The sequence below is a fragment of the Rhipicephalus sanguineus genome, chromosome 9 (genome assembly GCF_013339695.2).
Source record: "Rhipicephalus sanguineus isolate Rsan-2018 chromosome 9, BIME_Rsan_1.4, whole genome shotgun sequence".
NCBI classification, from domain to species: domain Eukaryota; kingdom Metazoa; phylum Arthropoda; class Arachnida; order Ixodida; family Ixodidae; genus Rhipicephalus; species Rhipicephalus sanguineus.
The window spans coordinates 52423561-52444058 of record NC_051184.2 but is presented as its reverse complement, the minus strand read 5'-3'; the positions used below and the strand labels follow the sequence as shown (position 1 = coordinate 52444058).

The window sequence follows — 20498 nt, the reverse complement described above, 5'->3', positions numbered from 1 at the left end:
TCTAAAACTCAAAATATCTAGCTTACTCTGATAAAAAACAAAGCTGCTTTGAAGACGCTACTATATGCGGTAACAAGTAACACATATCAGTGACAGCAATGAAAGCTCAGAGCGAGCACTTTGCATTCCAGTGGTCAGTGAAGCTACTAGCTGAACCGACATTTTAAGCGATTCTTTCTTTCCTCTTCATAGACTCCATGGCGCTGTTTGCGCCAATTCTTTATGCTTGCTGTCATCCTGTTTCATGCGACATCAGTGTATTGTTGAAACGCCTGTACTGTTTTTACTGTCTGGTATGTTGTTTGCAAATACACACACACACACACACACACACACACACACACACACACACACACACACACACACACACACACACACACACACACACACACACACACACACATATATATATATATATATATATATATATATATATATATATATATATATATATATATATATATATATATAAGGCATTCTGGGGCAAATGCCCGTTGAATAGCGTCAGTATGTGTTTCAATGTTTCAGGTTTATCACAAGTTTTAAATTGCTACCGGAAAGCTGCAAACCTGTCCACGTCTTTCTCGGGAGTATCGTACATAGTACGGCTCCCACGGCGCAATTCTCGTGGAACGCGATCACACACCTCTGTGATTAGTCATTAATAGTGGGAGAATGCAGGAAACAGGAACTTGCTACAATTATTTTACTTCCAACATTCTTTACTTGTCCAATATCCTGGTCAACGATCGATAACGCCAGCGACATAACGTAGAGCGCTGGAAATATACGTTCTGCCAACATGCACATTCTCACTCCGTCAGCCCATGAAATGGGTGTAGATGGGCGCGTTGTACACAATGAGCCATGCGCCGAATCGGGAACGTACACTGCTCATATAATTTGCTAATACGTGGTTTCACCAAAATTTGTTCTCTTTGAACTTCACATTTGTTTATTATTTACAAGTGCCTACACACGCAATGTTGACAGAGCAATCGTTTTGAGAACACGACTTGTCTTCCACATGGCTCCCTCTATGAAGACCTTTTATTTGCCTCAGCTTCTGTCTTGCTTGGATTACAAGTGACTGTGTGTTGAAATACGCCACTGATGTTGTACGCTAATGCCGAGTCATTGTATTTTACAAGCATAGGATTAATATATGACACCATTCCTATACCATAAGAACCCTCGTTTGGCTTATCGTCGCCTACCTCTTTTACTTTATAGACGAAGAAACCAGTGACGGTGACTTCAACGCTGAATTTACATTTCTGAAAAAGGAAATAAAAGCTTTAAGACATGCTTTTTAACATAAATAATGTCTCTGTCACATAGGCCAACTTAAGTGCACTTCGAGGGAGTGCACTACACCGCTAGTCTCATTCGCATGCTGTCACACGGGACGCTTAGTGACACTCGCAGCAAGGCGCACTTCCCGGCGAATGCACTCGCCAAACTCACTTCGCTGAGACGGAGTGAGTGCATAGTTGGCAGTGGCTCGAGAATAGATAGGTTGTTATTCAAGGCTGAGTTCATAGTACATTTTAAACTATAGTTTTCTTTATTAGGAATATTGTTATGCATTAAAACATACCATACCACAAAATACTTTGCTATTCTCGTTCTCAGGCAGCTTACAGCCACAGCCGTCAGGAACATGCCGAGCACACGCCATTCAGTGACCGCATCCGGCGCGTTTGTAGCTAAAGTTTATATAAAGGGCTGCATAACGCAGTATTATTCAATAAGCATTGCTTGAAATAGCAAATATCTGCTGATCTACTGAATTACCCATCGTGATTACCATAATTTCCAAGGTACACTTTCCTTTCTCGTGTAGCAGCGCGCCGCCAAAGTGATATTCTTGGAGCTTATGCACTCGCTCAAAATAACACTAAGTTTGCCAGGGTGACCGGGCATGGGTCTGAAAATGGACGAAAGCTTGCCTAAGAAAACGCAGGCTCAGGTTATCGTAACACTGTGCAAGAATGATCAAGTTGTTCAATACAGGCAGATATGTGAATGGTCTTGAATAAGGTAGATTAAAAAAAACAAACAGATCGATCAGGAAGAATAATGTGATGACAAAAACTAAACTGCGGATTGCACTTCATTCGCTTCTGTGACACCCCCTCCCCACGCATATATATATATATATATATATATATATATATTGTAAGGAAGAGGAGAACAGAGACAACGCCCTTGCTGCAGGCCGGCTGGTCTTATTCTGAACCCCGTTCTTCTCTTCCTCGTGCTGGTGAAGCACGAGGCCGAAGCTGTAGCCTGCCGCTCATCGTCATGACAATACATACATACATACTATATATATATATATATATATATATATATATATATATATATATATATATATATATATATATATATATATATATATATATATATATATATTCCACGATCCTGGCCCTATGCACGCCTAGGAGAGCCCGGCAGCGTCCAGCTCCGAGCTCCGGCCACCAGCACAAGCACACCGCCCCACTCGTGCATACAGCGTCATCTTCTCCTAATTCTACAGAGCATCTCTTTGGCGGCATTCCTGTACTGCCCCGCCCTTTGCAGAGGCAATGGCTGTGGCCCGTGGGAGCCCGCTGGGACAAAACCCCCACAGGCGGTAAAGACTGAAGAGCAGGTGCATCGAGCGAGGATGCAAAGAAACGCAGCAGACCAGGTAGCGTCTTCCATGGGTCTTCCAGGCATCTGCGCGTCCTAAACGTTTCGAGGTCTTATATATCGCGCAGGTCCTAAATCATACCCGGGCTCAGACGGCTCGTATCGCCCTCCCCAAACTCGCTCTGGAAAATGCAACCAGCAGGTCACCAATGAGGGGCACCCACAGGAAGGGCACCGCAGGAAGGCTGGCCACCAACTTCAGATGTGCCGAGTACGGAAGAGTGCAGCAAGAAATGCCCGACACCGGACGGGCCGAGCGCGAATTTTCCTCCACCTTTATGTCTAGGCCATCATACAACCAGCGAAGACGGCCTATAGCTCGTCATCGTCCATCTCGCCCTCGGTGTCTTCAGTATCGTCTTTGAGTCCCGTCGCCTTGAGTTTCCTCCTGCTCTTCCTCAGCGTGCGGCTCAGTGTCAAGCGAGACGCCTTTTTACGTGCCACTCGCCGTTCTGGTCTTCCTCCATGAAAAAAATGAGTTTAACGAAAGGGTTTTATCCGCCTTGTTCTTCCGCCAGGCCACTTTCGTTGACGCATCCGTCGTTGTTTACTGCACCACGATTTCCCCACACTTGGTTATTATCCCCTTTGCCCTATCCCCCCCCCCCCATTTCTGCACCTTTCACTCATCTCTCGCCATGCGCCACAGCCTCCTCGCGTTGTTCGCCTTCTCTCTTCTCGCCATTTTTAGTTTTCGTTGCTTCAGCACCATCTTGTCCGTGCCTTGTAAAATCCAGCCAGCATTTTTCTGACGCCCAAAGGGCACCACATGATTGCAACTCTTTCTCTTCTTCTCTCATTGTCCGTCAGCCCACCTCCTTTCTATGAATGCCTCCGTCTATATCCCCGTTCTCCTCCGTGCTTGCGGTGCCAGGGGCACCGTGGAGACCCCCTTAGGCATCGCTGGTCGTAATGCCGGACACCATTGACTCATCACTAATCTTCGTGGTGTCGTGCGACAGGACGTGGCCGCATCGGCGACAGTGAGCGACGTCATGGAGATGGTGAACGGCGGGTAGATGGAGCTGGGCGTGACGTCAGTGACTTAGGTGGAGGTGGGTCGTAATGTGGGTGGCTGGACAGGCTGGTGACTGGTGATGCCAATCGAGGCGGCTGCACGGGATTGCAATAACGTGCGACATGACCGGCGCAGCCACACGCAATGCAAATGGAACGGTTGTCATAAGTGCGCTATCGGTTCTCTGGGGCAGGTCCCAGCCATGCCGCAGGACGTGATGGACAGAGTAACTGCTGAGATGACTGCATGATGGGCTGCAGTCAGGGCATAGAGATGACGTCAGCGTATGTAGGCGGCAACCCTCTTCGAAGGACTGAGGCCTAGCGACGGCTTCGGCGGAACTAACTGGGGCAGCAGCATGAATTGCTTGGGGCGGCCTAACTACAACTTGAGCGTAACTCAGTGGTGTGGGCGCCGGAAGGTGCTGAGGATATTCGGGCATGACCTTCGCGATTTCCTGCTGAATCGTCGGAGGCGATGCATAAGTGTAGTTGATGGCTGTTGAACATGCTGCGGGTGAGCAAAATCCAGCAGAGAGAACTGACACGCACATTCGTCGCGCACGAATATCTTGACTTTTGCGAGCAACGCGTAGTGGTCAGAAATGGCCGACAAGCCAGCGAGATCTGCGTCATGCGATGGAGGGCGACGGGTCATCAACCGCTGCCAGCGCAGCTCCTTGTAGCTTTGGAACAGTGTTATTAGCTCTGCCACAGTGTTAGGGTTTTTGGCGAGCAGAATGGTGACGGCATCGTCGTCCACTCCTTTCATAATATTCTTGATCTTGTTAGACTCAGACATGGTCGAGTGCCTTCTATGAAACTCGTGAAACCGGCCTGTCGAGGTCGTTCGCGTAAAACGCTGTTCTGCTTGCAGCTTACGAACGGCAGGACAACCAAAGACGTCGGTAATGGCAGTCTCGAAATTGGACCACGTCGGCAAATCTTATGCGTGGTTGTTGTACCATAGGCTTGCCACACCCGCGACGTAGAAGGCCAAGTTGCTCAGTTGTCCTGCCTCGTCCCATTTATTGGGAACACTCACGCGCTCATCAATCGTGAGCCAGTCCACCACGTCGGTGCCAAACGCACTTGCGAAGAAAGGTGGGTCGCGGATACGAGAGACACCGGGACATGCGGTCGGAGCAGGAGGAGGCTATTTGCTGAGCGGCATATTGAGGCATGGTAGATGGCAGTTGACGGGATCGAAACTCTAGGTTCATGAAAGGGGCACCAAAGTTGTTTTGAGGGCCCAGCACTCTTCGTAAAGACGTTTATTGGGCCTGGCGTAAATGTCGCCCGGTAGCTCAACCACCGACTAAATTCACGCACCCCGAGCACTAGCGGCGTCCACGAGCACTGCCCGGTGGACACACACACACACACACACACACACACACAGCTTAGGTATTGAGACACGACGTACGTGTTAGCACAGTTTAATCTGTCGATCCTGTAGCAGATATCGGCGTTGGCCTACTGGTGCCATTAGGATCAGTGTTCTCAGCGTTTTCATTAACGCACTGTCCTTCGACAATTGTTAAAGAACTTTGGTAAAAGCGAAAGGCGACGGCTTGTAAACTCATCTATTATGCATGTATGCTGCAACTTGCTGCAATCTCATGATGTGTGAAGGCACCGTGGTTTCACAGAGAAAATTAGGGCAGCTACGCACTAGTGGTCCGAAGACTGAGGAAATACCAGAACTGGTGCCCTTACCCGGCTTCTTTCCTTCTTCATCACCCTCACATTCCTTTCCCACCGCCTTTTCTTTCTATGCGAAGCCAGACACAGCTGTACCAAGTGGTTGCCAGGGAACGAGCAGTGACGTCATAGCCAAGTGCCGTTTGTGGTGCCGTCATAGCCAGGTGCCGATACGGACAAACAAAAAGCCTAAACAGCTCCGCTGTTAAAAGATTTCTGGCGAAACATTCTCTGGATGACCAGGAGAACAACACTGACAAGTTGAGAAGACGACGATGTCCGCGTGTTTGGTGCGCGGTATGTGCGTGTGGCAGCCCAGCCTGGAGGCTGGCAGATGCTGCGGAGCGTGGCAGACCGGGCTGCCCTCGACTGGCTGCGGAAGCTACAAACGGCTACAAATGACACATACCTTTTCAGAGTAGTTTCCTGTATACTGAAGTGACCAATCAAGCTCATCTGGATTCCAATATGCGATTTGTGCATTATTGATGTCAACTAGATGCGTTGCGTTCCTCCCCTTGTATGAAACACTTAAGTTGATCGGGAGGCTAAATGGAGTACTTGTACTGTTGTATATGTACCATATGTAAAGCTCCTTGCAGTTAAAATTAGGAAAATACTGTGGAGGCTCGCATTCATGCTCATAGTTTCCAGCTCTCGCTGTTAGTGTGGGCCTGAAAAACAAGGTTAAAACTAATGTAATTCATTATGTGGAGGTTATGACAGTGCTGGGAAAAGAAACTGATAATTGTCGGAGAATATCTGACTAAAACGTACTTTCAGACAGCAGAATTTCAACCAATAACGTCTAAATACCTTTGGTTAGTATTTATTCATCAATAAATATTCACAGACACGAATATTGGAAAAATATTTATGGATCTTAGTTGAAGGCTACACCACAGGGCTGGGTGCGCGGAAGAAAGGAACATTCATTCATCAGGCAAAGCATTTGCGCTAAGGCAGGAGGCTGAAAGCCACCTCAGTTAGGGGGCTGCAGACATAAAATTTGGTTCCCGCAAGGCCCTTGACAGCCAAGATGGGGTGGGGGGGGGGGAGTGAACAAAAGTTCCCTAACGTTGCCATAGAGACAAGGCTTTTCCAAAGTCTCATATATAATCATTTGTGAAAGGAATTTGACGTCAGGATTTAAGAGACCTCGATACTCATCTCCATAATGCGTGAAATCTTGACGCCAATACCAAAATGCAGGTGTCTTCTTCCACGGTAGTACTATATCAAAACATGGTACCTGCATGGGGTGCATCGTTAAAAAATGTTTGAGACAACTCGCGTCTGTGTAGGCCATGAACACACTAATTAAGAAAATAAAGAAAAATGGGAAGAAGACAGCCATGTGCGGGCGGGGACGCTAGCGAATGGCATGCCGGCCGCCTGTTTGAGACCCCTGCTCTAAGCTGTACGAGAGACTCTCATGATGCATTCGTCAACCACTAATACGTGGTCGCTTATCTAAGCGTAGTAGGCGTGCACGGTTGCAGGCTCCCGCGCCCGGCTGCCTTCATCCGGAAAATTCTATAAAACGTAGGGGTTATCCAGAAAGAAGCCACTGCCGAGGGAGATGCCGCATACTTAACTACCGTTTATGGACGCCGTTAAAAACCGTTGAGTTAGCTGAAAGTGTGCTCGTACATGCTTGAATAAGCTCATCGCATGTCGTATTATCAAGTGGGGTAAACTGCGACAAAGGCTGTGCTTGTGACTGCCTCGCGTACTCCCTCGTTAACATTACTCGTGCAGACTCGTTGCGTACCGGCGAATATGGTAAGACGCGCTGCCTATCGAGCAACAACAACTTCTACGGCATCGAGGGGTTTGCGTCTATGATGGTGATGTTGGCGAGTTCTTTGTACGAAGCCGTTTAGAGGCGAAGCACCTTATGACCCGCCACGTTGGTCTAGTGGTTATGGTGCTCCACAGCTGACCCGCAGGTCGCGGGATGGAATCCCGGCCGCGGCGGCCACATTTTCGGTGGAGCAAAAATGCTTGAGGCCCGAGTACTTAGATTTAGATACAGGTTACAGAACACCAGATGTCAGAACTCCCGGAGCCCTCCACTACGGCGTCTCTGATAATGAAGTCGTGGTTTTGTGACGTTAAACCCCAACAGTTAATAATTATTATGCGCCTTATGGTCTCGGCTTGTCGGCGTGTCATATCGTCGTCACGATAATTGAAGTTGTCAAAGTATTGTAAAAAACAAGCGTATAATTAGTCAAAACCTTTCAGAATGCACTAGCATGATTTAAGTTAAAATACAGCAATAATCAGGATTTATTTGCAATGTTTGCAAAAATTTGTTAAATTCCGCCTTAAAATTGGTTTCAAATGCCAAGTTTTCTCCTGTAAAGCATACTTCGTACCATGTTGCGGTGTGTAACACGAAGAGAACTTACGGCAAGTCTGGCTCTATTTAAATGATTGAAACGGGTTCAACGCCAAAGAGGGCGCTAGCGCCTCAGCAAGCGCGCGATCGATCCTCTCACCGGCGTTTCTCCGATGCCCAATCAGGACGCGCCCTGTGGCGAGAGAGAGTGAACGGCGCGCGTTAGCTCCGAAAACGCTCTTTCTGCGATGGAAGCTGCAATGTGAGCTTGCAAGGAGCGAGAACGCGTGCTCGCCCGCTAAAGACAATGCCGACGCAGGGCCGAAGAAGCTGAAACATCGGCGCACACTACATGCTTCGCCCCTTCCGAGGTTTCACGTTAGTGGAGGCCGAAACATTTGCTAAGCTTCGTTGCTTCAAGTTTTCTAACAGCGAAGATTTTCTTAGTCGACCATTCATCATTGTCATTGCACAGCTCGGTAAAAGGAATGTGCCAATGGAATGTGCCAGTGTGAATGCGCCAATGTGAATGATGAATGAGGCGGCCGACCAATGAGAGGCCGCGCTGGGTGCGAGGAGGAAAGACGCACTTGAGAGGCGGTAACCAATGCGAAGCCATGGTGGGCGCGATGAGGAGAGGCGCGGTGGAGACGAGGCGACCAGCTATGGGTGTAATAGCGGGGGTTTATGTGCATCGGTCCCTGTCCGAAGATGGGCAAGACTTCCTGTATACCCTAGGAAGATTATCAACTTTTAAAGGATATGGGTCTGAGCTTTTTGGTAAGGCTTCATGGGTTCAAAAGAGCGCGAAAAATACGAGGACACAGAAAGAAAGAGACATGACCAAGCGCTCAGCAAACGGCTCGTATACCCTTCAACGTTTTGGCTCTTATCGCTTCGCGCTGATACAAGAGACTGCGTGTCATTGAGGAGGGGAGAGGTTTCAAACATAGTATAGAAAGAAAGAGATAGAGAGAAATAGAGATCACAAAAGACAGAAGGAGAAAAAAGGAAAAAAAGAAATGATGAAAGAAAGGGAGAGAAAGAATCAGAAAAAAAGAGAAAGCTAGATATGCAGAGAGAGAGAAAGAAAGGGAACAAAGACAGAAGGATAGAAAGACCGAGAAAGAGAAAGAATTAGGTAGAGAGAGAGAGAGAGAGAGAGACATAATGAAAGAAATATAAGTATATAGTGACAACTAAGACATACACAAAAACAGAGAGAAGAGGGGAAAAGAAAGGAATAGAGCAAGAGAGATAAAATTTGAGAAGGAACAAAAAGCAACAGCCAGGACTACCTTGGTGCCCATCAGCTCCGCTATCTTTTTAGCATTGCACCTCCAGTGCAAGCTACGCTATCTTTTTGTTTCCGATTCATGACTTGAGAGCGCACATCCAGGTTTGTAGCCAGAACTTTTGCTGTTGGGAGGGGAGGGTGGGGTAGCAAGGTGCTTTTCACACCAAGCGCGAGGGCAAGGGGCAAGAACATATAGAAGCGGCAGGAGTTCGGAGAGCTAGAGGAAAAGTTGGACTTCGGGAGAAACGGCACCCGAACCTTTCGGGCGCCCACGCCAGATACCTGCTTGCGTCACTCGGCGCTTCATCTAGAAGATAGTTAGTTACGTTGGTTTTAATACCACAAAATCAACTATGGCAATGGCGCGCTAGCTACCACGGTGAGAGAAAGAGAAAAAAAAAACTCTACTCTAGGCAACATAGACTATGGCCATGACTATGAAAATGTGGTCATCGATGACGTATGAGGTAATATGACTAGTCGAGTGTGGCTGTAGAAAGGCCTAAGATCACTCGCTGTATAGACGCGTCAGATATGTTGCATATATAGCTTAAAATTATGATTATGATCCGTGGGGTGGTCAGTGGGTATGTATTCTGCACGAGATGAGCATATTAAAACCACACAGAAGTGTACGTAGCACTGCTGCCTTGCCCGTGTCCTTTTTCCTAAGAACCAGGAGGCAAGTGCTTTATTTCAAAATAGCTGCCGCAGTAACAGCATCTCCGAAGAGGCCGTACTGAAGGTTGCAGAAGCTTAAATATACCGACGAAAATTCGTAATAACCAGGAGTGAGTCCTCTTGATTTAGGGTGATTCGCTGCATTACTTTGGAAACCGGTACAAGTAACCTTTCATGCAGTTTTCCATTAGTGGACGCATGTGTTCCTGTGAAATAAATTAACACAGTGATAAAATGTTTGAGGCAGAACCTTTCGATAGAAGAGCGTTACACGCTCACGTTTCTCACGTTAGAGTCACGCGGGCAACTGCCACGTAGAGTATATTTATGGAAGCCCATTCTACAAAAATTTTCACACTTGTGACAATCTATTCACGCCTGTGGCTTAGTCAGTGCTTCTAATTATGACCTAAATAAATGAGGAACTGAAAAATGCATTTTTTACGGCCTAATTAGAGTCCATGTCGCGCGTACCAACGCAACTGTGGAAGCGCTTCTCCGTCACCAGCTGCCCTCGAGCGGTGGCGCCATAGCGAACGCGCGGAGAACTAGGCCCGAGATGCACTTTCGGCACCACGAAAAAGGCCGCACCTTTCTTTTTATGTAGCGAAGGCATCCTGGTCCAAATCCAGCCATCGGAACATCGTCAATATGTTTATTTATGTTAATTGTTTGTAGATGTGCTACGCGCTGATGTCAGTCGTTCGCGCTTGTGGGTGCATGTGACGTCAGCTGTGGTTAGATGGCGTTTCTCGATCGAGTATGCGTGTGACATCACTCAATTTGTATAGCCCGGTCATACGGAACGCGTTGTACTATAGCTTAAGAAATGCTGCTTGCTGTTACTGACAATATATGTGATAAGGTTAGTTGAAAATACCACCGAGGGCTATCTCGCGTTTTGTTTAGGGTATGGTACTTATTAGGAAATGTAGTATGTTTTGAAGTTCTAGGAAAATTCGTATAGGTGTCCTCAAGATACCTCCAAGTGATGGCAGATGTGGAATAAATCGTGCGACGTCAAAATGCTTACGAGTGCTTGCCGACTGGCCTCGTCAGGCTGTAGTCCATAATTGGTCTGCCAATGTAACTATATATGAAATACAGAACTTCGTCAGTTAGATTTAACATGCCGCAGGTACCTGAAAAAATTTGGCATTAACAAGTGCTATTCGCAAAATAGACTCCGAAGGCGTTAATGTACTGCTAAGGTGTCAGCGATATTTTCATGCTTGTAAAATTATGCTTTGTTAGTTCTGCCCAAATTTTATTCGTTTTTGCGAAATTTGCATCGTTACGCAGTCCATTGACACTCTTAAAAGTTATGCGCATAGGTGCACTGTCGTAAATTTGTTTGGTTCTTGCATGAGAATGAAAAAAAAAAAAACAACAACAATAAACGATAATAAGTATATTGTAAAGCAAGTAGAACTGAACGCTGCTCCAATGACAGACCTCTACTGTGCGCAAGCCATTTGCTAGGGATGTGCGAAAATGTAAGTTTAGAAGGGAATCGAATACAAATACGAGCTGAATACTGCTCGAATAGTTTTTAAATAGTAAGGCAACCATTCTCATAGGAGGCCTAAAATGGTAATGTAACCATTTTAGGAACGCCGGTCCAATTCTGATCGCTGTCAAGTGTCAGAAGCACCTGAGAACGTATTTTATAGCTGCCGAGCATACATACGTTAATGACAGAAATTACCTTCCTCTGATGAACGATTTCTTAACAGATCATTAACGGATGAGGCTGTGTTGGGCCCTTGGCCGGATGCCATCAGTGCAAATGTGGTCGTAAGAGCGGTCACAGCTTTTCTACAGGCCACTGGATGTGCACGGCTTCAGCGCTGCGTCAACTTGACGGGACAGTGTATACTCCCCTCCCTAACTCATCATCGTCATTCATTACTCTTTTTACTCCCCTTTCCCCTCCCCCCGTGTAGAGAAGCAGGCCAGAGCATACGATCGCTCAGGCCGACCTCTCTGCTTTTCTGTAAATAAACCTCTCTCTCTCTCTCGAAAGAGCCCAACAATGGCATAAAACTTTACTTGAAAGAAATGTTCACAAGCTTCAACAAAAGAGCATTATGATTAAATTATAACTGATAAAAATACCACTATCAGATAAACTAAGGCGAGTTCGTATACAAGAGCAACAGAAATATTTCTAACTGTAGGTTGTTACGTTTGACCGGGCTGAGCTCCGGGCCGACTGAAGAAATATGCCGCCGGACGAAGAACAAATTTTAATACGGCACACTTGCCGAAAGAAGGAGTTCAAAGAAATGCTCAAAAAAACACGACGTGCTATGCTTTCCTTTTTAAAGCGTCGCCACGACGAGAGGAGCGGGAAACACAAACGCTTCACCGACAACGCACATGCGCGACGGCGCCTTATCACCCGAAATGCTTGGTCCGGTTTCGGCACTGGGTGAAAACAAGTCCACGTGCGCGATCGCAACAAGATTGAAATACAGCAGTAACTACAGTATTCAAGGTGGCACTTTGTCGATAGCTTTTGAATAAAAGTGATATAGAAATAATGCGTACAACACTGCTCTTCAGGAAACCAGCTTTGCTCCTTTGCAACATTGCTCTTCAGGAAACCAGCTTTGCTCCTTTGAGCCTGGTTTACGGCCGCGAGGTCACCAAGAAGCTCGACGTGATGCTGCAACCAACTCCACAGGACACGACTACCCCTGGTACAGAAGTATTTGTTCAGCGTATCGACATGCTCGCCGGTACAAAACCCATCGCAAAGCTGTAGCATACGAGCCGGGCGACCTAGTTAGGGTTTAGACCCCTATATGTCAAAGAGGGCACTCAGAAAAATTGTTATGCCGGTATTTTTGACCCTACAGAGTACTGCATCACCTCGGTGAAGTCAACTACGAAGTTGTCTCAGCAGACACACCACAAAACCCCCGTAGCCCACGCTCCTCTGATGTTGTTCACGGACCCACGATGAAGCCGTACCATTCACGCTGACTGCAAGTTACAAACTTTGGGGTGCGGGGCCTGCCTTCATGACAATTGTGCATCTCTTTCTCGTTTCTTTTATCTCCTCCTTGTGCTGTTCAAACGATGCAAATATTTTTGAATAAGCTTTCATTTTTATTCGAAGCTACAGCACCGAGACGATGTCTCTTCTTTTTTTATGGGGAAGAGGGTAGTGCCACGCCCTAGTGGCGGTGGAAGAAGAGAGCGAAGAAGTTGGTGGCTGCTGTGGCCGAAAACTAAACAGCCTTTCGCATTGAGCTCACTGTTTGTCATTTCCTCTCGCGACAATATTAAACAATAGTCATAAGTCAACATCATCATAAATATAATGATGAAATTGATGACTTCGTCGCTTCAGCGACACTGGAGTTTTCAGCGACAGCGCCTTCTTTCTGTGATCAAGGTAGCGTCAATAGTCCCGTTATACCCGGGATATATGCATCTTGATTCGATCATTAAAACAAGTATCGTTGCCCTCCTCTGTTCCACCGTTTGCTTCCTTTCAGGTTTCTTTATCGGTGGTTGTTATAAAAATTTTTCGTATTTCTAAAATATACTATTCGAGTCGAGTACCGAATCGAATACAGCGCCATTCTATTCGTTATTCGAAATATTCGAATATTCGGACACCTCTACCATTTGCGCGTTGTTATGAGAGCAATGTTCGAAATTTGATGCGATTTGTCAAAGCGCATCTATTAGAATCAATTCATTGAAATGCACGTATAAAAAACCTAGACAATTTCTCTAGAATTTCATGGTCGATACTAAGCAATGCACAGACGCACGTCAACGCAGTTAATAAAGAAGCGATTATACCGTCATGATTTTTTGAGTTTGTTGATTTGTCAGTGATGGCTACGAAGTCTGAGAAGACAAAAAACTAAAAATAGTGAAATCCTTCACAGTTCTCTTTGTTTGTAGCATTGTGCCATCCCAGAATATCCGACAAATAATCTAAGAAATGGAAAATAAGAAGGTACATGTCCTTTTTATACCAGGCTCAGAAAAAAAAAAAAATCGACCGGACATTTCTACTCGGGAACTGTCGCACATATCGCAGGTATCATTTCGAATTACTTGTGAGACCAGCAACACTGTGCATATACTTCTTTATTGTGTGCCCACTGCATGTCGTTATCTATTTTATTTTAATTATTTATCTCCACTGTCGAACGAAGAACACATTTTTACGGGAGTGAGAGCGAAACAGGGAAAAACACGTGTATCAATGTCTTCACAGGATGTAAAATTTTTTTGTATCATAGTGTTATCTGGTAGGCAGTATGACAATCACTTGGTGAGCAACAAGTGTTTTAAGTTTTATCGATTTTTAGGAGCGTTTTAGTGTGGGAAACGTTTTTGAAACCTTCGAGAGCGTCGAGAATTATTATATCTCTCTGACTGCGTTTGTTCAAAGCCCTTGCGAGATCATGGGTTAGCTGAGTTTCAAACTGAGGTATTGTTGAGTGCCGCTTACATAAACCAGTGAGGCGGCGCCTTCAAATATTAAAGTCATCAAGGTAGACGCATAAGTGTTTGGGGAGAATGTGTTGTAGTACTTAATTACTAATACTAATTAGTGAATCAGGTCTACGGTTGCGAACATCGGATTTATGGCCACATTTATGAATGGGGACAATTTTGCCCATTTCCAAGCAGATGGGAAGCTACCAGAACAAATGGAGGACTTAAAGATAACTGTAATGTATTTAGCGCCCCATTCCGCATGTCTATGCAACAAATGATGAGGAATATTGTCGGGTCATGGGCTCGTCTAGGTATCAGTGTTTATTAATAGGTTTAATCCATCCTGCTCGTTTATTTCAAGATCATTCATGGGGTGTCGATAATGCAATGGAACTGTACTGGTCTCCACCTTCGACTGCCAGAGCTTACATTATTCTTGCGCGACACTCCTGTGCCCGTCTCTTCCCTTCCCGAGGCCGGTCTACCAAATGCTCGATCGATCTCGGGCTACGCCGTTCACATACCTCAGGTAATTTCCACTTTCCCTTATGGAATTCTCTTATGAAATGTATGGTCTGGTTGCCTACCGCGACAACTACATTGTGCAGCCTTTCTTTCTTTTTTCACCAATCGTAAAATTTGGTTACTTGTAGCGGCAATTAGGAACCTATTTTATTCCGGCGTGTCGCAGTTAGGGAAATTATACTGTCCTGCTTTCTGGTCACTTACTATTACAGTCACTTACTATTAAGTTTTAAATTATTGCCTGAAAACCTAAAATATGAAGACTGAGCTGTAGAGCACTTTTGGAAACCACGGACTGAATTTTTTCCTGTGCGATACGTCTCGCGGTGTTATTTTTTCCGCGTTGTAAAGAAAGCCCGCAAAATTGGAAAAGAGGTCACGTGACGGACCGCGAGCGCACTGCTATAGTGTTGCTCTCAAGCGTGCAACCGGTGAACGAGGTCGCCTGCGTCTGCCACGGGGAAGCGACAGGGTGCTTTGAAAGTGGCCGATGTTTGGGCGTCCGTCTTTCGTTCAATGACGGTGCAAATACACGCTGCTGGCCGAGCGCTACCGCGGTGATAAAGCGGTCACGACTGCGAGGGAAAAAACAGCAGTTTGATTCTGATTCATGCAGATAGGGCGAAACGCGACCGAACGATGAAAGGCCTGGACGGCTGCTGCAATTTCGCAGTTTGAACAAAAAGAGACCCCACAAGGCGTCTGCGTCGTGCGAACCATTCCTGCCTTTGTTCAGGTGCTCCTCAGACACCCGTAACCCTTCGTGTTCTGGACAGCAACGTTACATTGGGGTAATCTATGTAAGCAACTGACATGCCGTACTCGAATGAGCAACGAGCGGATATGGTTCTGGCCCTAGGTGCATCACGCGGACACAGAAGGCAGGCAGTTAAGCTTTTTCAACGCTGGCATCCAGGTACGCGGTCAAGCTCAATGACCATTGTGCGTACATATGAAACGCTGAAAGAGAATGGGACATTTACCACGAAACGGCACAAATCTTCAGTTTTGGGCGAGAAGGTGGAGAGGAATATCCTGTCCAACGTTTCTGCAGAAGTGTCCGTAGTGTGGGTGCTGAAGCTGGTGTCTCGAAATCTTCGGTGTGGAGAATACTAAAGAAGAGACAACTTCATCCCTACCACGCGCAGCTGCACCAAGCATTGGAGCCTCGCGACTTCCAGAATCGCACAGACTTTGCAAACTGGATGCTAATCAAGACAGAAGAAGACCCAGGCTTCGTTAACAAGGTACCTTGGACTGACGAAGCTAACTTCTCGCGCAATGCTCAAGTGAACATCCACAACGCTCACTATTTGAGTGACAAGAACCCTCACTGGATTTGGCAGGCGCGTCACCAATATCAGTGGTCTTTCAATGTGTGGTGTGGTATTTACGGTGGCACTATAATCGGACCTGTCTTCTTCGACAGCACACTTACAGGCGAACGATATGTCAATGATATCTTAAATGGACCACTTCAAAATTTTCTGTGCGAAGTTCCACTGGCTATGATTAAAGATATCTGGTATCACCATGATGAAGCTCCTGCGCACGGAAGCAGCAAAGCGTGCAATAGGCTGGAAAAAAGTTTTCCCGCAGCAGTGGATAGGGCTGCACGGGCCCATTTCGTGGCTAGCAAGGTCTCCAGATTTAAACCCCCTTGATTTTTTTCTTTGAGGGTACGTCAAGAATCAGGTATACCAGGCACTAACCACATGAGAGGTGCGATCTTGTACGCATTCCAAATAAGCACGGAGGCGTGGCGTTACATCCAGCCGCACGCGAATGGCCAATGTGAACCGCGACAGACATCACGGCCCTGCATTGACCAATCGCGTGCGGTCACGTGCGGCTGGATGTAACGCCACGCCTCCGTGCTTATTTTGGAACGCGTACAATGCCGCACCACAGGTTCTCTGAAAAAAAAAAAAAGACAAGTTTGCAACTCCCGAAACCAACTCCATTCCCGAAACCATGGTCAAGAACGTCACGGAAAATGTGATAAAGAGATGCCTGAGTTGTACACTGACCTCCATTAAAAAAGCTGGACGGCGCATCCCCGCTCTGCGAGGCGGGCGCTTGTGAAGCCACCGGAAGGTCCCCTGTTTGCCCCGGAAGCTGGCGTCTTGTGTCCGTCTCAGTCGCGCAATTCAAATGTTCTCGGGTGGCAGCTGTTGTTATGATCGTTTTTCTTTTTTCTTTCTTCAAACTCTGCGATTACGCCTCACTTTAGACGCCGACGAACGCTACACGAAAGATGACAGACGCCGCGCCGACACCGTCCGAATACGGCGGAGTGCTGCAACGTACAAAATGCGTAAAAAGTAATGCAACCTTGAGGTACTTACGCGTGAAATGTCTTCCCTGACGACTTTTCCGGTCAACTCGTACAGTTTACTGCGCTTCAGGCAGGTATTTCTATAAAAAAAGAAGAGAAACGCTCTTTTCCGGGACAAAAACGGCGGCTTCCGGTGGCTTCACGCCCGCGTGCTCGATGCGCCATCCAGCTCCTCCTAGTCGAGATCAGTGAAGTTGTATTGCAGAAGATGACGACTTCTTTTTTTGACATGTTTTGTAATCACAGCTTAATTTTACGAGCACCGATCACTGAAAAAAAAAAACAGTCTCCTGATGCCGTTCGCCAAACCACCGCCACCCGTGACTAGCTTCGCGTCGCCGCCTCCTTTTACGCATCTCAAGATCAAAAGAGACAATAAAGATATTTTCTTGTTTTATTTATCCGTGTTGGACGCTTATCTCTGCAGCGCTCGGCCAGCAGCGTGCATTTGCACCGTCATTCAACGAAAGACGGACGTCGAAACATCAGCCACTTTCAAAGCGCCCTGTCGCTTCCCCGTGGCAGCCGCAGGCGACCTCGTTCACCGGTTGCACGCTTGAGAGCAGCACTATAGCAGCGCGCTTGCCATAGAGTTTCATACAATAACCTAGAGAGGAAACTGGCGCTGCGATCGTTCAACCACCATGGGAATGATGGGAAGTACAGGCTTTGGAATGGATAGCGTTAGCTAGCGAACTATCTACGGATCTTTTTCTACAGTTTCAGTTTCGTTTTTCGTTCTTCGCGAGGCGTGGGTAGTGGGGTGCGTTTCAAAGCACTCAAGCAGCGCCATTGTTGTTCAAAGAGGCTGAAGACCGCTAGATCTCTTGATTTGCTGTTTCGTTGCAGCTTTACAGGTTGTATATGACAGTTTTAGTAAAGCTTCGTGCACTCACCGCTGCGCATAGATGTAGCCTCCCATGACAGTGCAGGAAATTACTTAGAGTTCACGTTTTGTGATAAGCTGTACTTCTCAAAACCCTTTCAAATCGACTGCAAAACGACGGCAAAGCTAAGTAGACTCACCGTCACGCTCCTCTGACTTGACTTCCCAACAAAACGAGAGATGCGTTGGATGCAGACCACTTGGACAGACGCACTTGGCATCGGAGCAGACGATACGTTAAGTGTTTTTCACTCAATACAGTACTGTTATTTCCATAAATAGATAATGCGTACTTTAGAGGGAAAAACAAGCGTGTTTTTTTTCAAGTGTTGTAAAAAAATAATTCATAATTTGGTGATGCCAAATCTGGAACACAATTGCAGAGCAATGCATACACTGGTGGTTGAAATGTTATATCGCTTTGTTTTACACTCGGCAAACAAGCGCCACAAATCTCAAGAACGAAAGCCATCCGAAGCAGATCGGAAGCCTGTACTTCCCATTATTCCCATGGTGGTTGAAGCGCCACTCAAGGAGCCCGCGTAGACATAGCGCCAGATTCCCCTATAGGTATTATTGTAAGAAACTCTATGGCGCTCGCGGCCCGTCACGTGGCCTAGCTCTTTTCCAATTTTGCGGGCTTTCTTTACAACGCGGAAAAAATAACACCGTGAGACGTATCGCACAGGAAACAATTCAGTCCGTGGTTTCTAAAAGTGCTGTACAGCTCAGTGTTCATATTCTGGGTTTTCTGCCAATAATTAAAAAGTTAAGTAATTGAATATAATTAACTAATTAGTTTAAGGGAAAATAAAATATGGCCTGAGTATCTATAGGCTGGTGCGAGTAGTATACGTTTGGTTCAATTTGTCTCTGAAATTCCTTTCATTTTCGAAGGCTTGGCTCAAGTTATGTGGGACAACCTGTATAGAGTCAACTAAAGAATAAAGTATGCTCGAAAGAGTCCATGACGGATATTCATAGGAAATACTAATTATAATTGACAGAATATATAAAATGATAAAACGAATTCTACGTCACCTTCTCTAGGAATAATCTGAAATAGTAAAGAGAGAAGTTTAGAATTACACTCTGCACACACCTGAGTAGGAAGCAAATTAAGATTCATTGGTAATGCCGCTAACAAGAAAAACCGTTTCCAAACTCCACGAGCTACTCAAAAGAAAAATGCCTGAAGACAGACCAGGCGTCCTGGCTGTGGCTTGAGTTAGCGCACGTAATAGAAAGCCATGGGTTTCTGAGCCACGCGACGTTGGTATTACCGATACTGGATATTGTTTTTTATATGGGAAGCGTGGAGGACGCTTAATGTTTGCCTCTAACAGTGCAACGCAACAGCGTTATCGGGCCCCGCTCGCATCGCCTTATCATTCGCTTTCCGGCCATGGCGGTCGCATTTTCGATGCAGGCCAGAGTGCTTTAAGCCCGTGTGCTTAGATTTAGGTGCGTGATAAAGAATCCCAGGTGGTCGAAATACCCGGATCCCTTCACTACAGCGTCTCTCATAATCACATCGTGGTTTTGGGATGTAAAACGCCACAAATTAATAATAATAATAATAATAATAATAATAATAATAATAATAATAATAATAATAATAATAATAATAATAATAATAATAATAATAATAATAATAATAATATTATTATTATTATTATTATTATTATTATTAATAATGATATTATTAATAATGATATTATTAGTATTAATATTATCATTCGCTTGACATGCTTCGCTTCTAGATGGTGTTGTGAACTGTGCTGTGAAGGGAGGATCATCCATGCGCGTGGCAGTGGCCGTTATAGACTCTCCTAGAGCGCTTACTGGAATTACAGTTGAGAAGTGCGCACTACACGTCTTGAAGACAATTCTAAGAACTACTTAGAGTCCTTGTTGAGGCTGCGACTGATGATGAGGAGTTAGAGCTGAACCCTTTGCAATAATGGGTTGGCAGGTTTCAACCACCCATTCGTTACTCATTGCACATGCTGTGACGCCTGGTGCGATTCCACGCTTCTGTCGCGTAATATTACATTTAATATTGTGAGTCCTTGCCCAATATGATTACTACGTATATGAGGCACGGGCTTGGTTCTGTGGTAGAATATTTGTTTACTGCCACGCAGAATACCGAGCTTCAATTCCACATCTAACACAAATTTTTATCATTTGGTGCATGAATTGGCATTTGTCGAACGTGGAACGCAAAAACAGCACTGACACCACATTTTCTTCCACATGGGCTCTTTGACGTCATCGAGTTAATATCTTCATGCGCCTCGTCGTGGGCACCGTTACAGCGATGAAGCTTCGTGCTTTCCACGCGCTTTGTTCTGGGCATCTTGAGATTGTCTGTTTATTTTATGCCAGAAATGGCCTGAGAAAAATATTTTTGAGCGCGACATAAATACCTGAATGACTTGCCTAACGCTTCAAAGAAATATGAACGCACTGTAAACACCCCAATGCCCACCATGTCTGACCATGGCGTCATTTTCTGTTTGTTCGTTCT

At 45.9% G+C, this 20498-nt stretch overlaps 1 protein-coding gene and 1 long non-coding RNA gene across 3 annotated transcripts in view; one reads left to right on the top strand and one right to left on the bottom strand.

Moving 5' to 3' along the window:
- Window positions 1-20498, top strand: part of LOC119405138 (U2 small nuclear ribonucleoprotein A') — a 456304-nt gene that overhangs the window by 261209 nt on the left and 174597 nt on the right. The gene's annotated exons all lie outside the window — the stretch shown is intronic.
- On the bottom strand, window positions 735-19030 carry LOC119405136 (uncharacterized). Its single transcript, XR_007417532.1, has 4 exons — window positions 19007-19030; window positions 10777-10885; window positions 5828-6092; window positions 735-1277 (listed from the first exon to the last, which is right to left on the bottom strand). It is a non-coding gene; the product is annotated as an uncharacterized LOC119405136 (long non-coding RNA).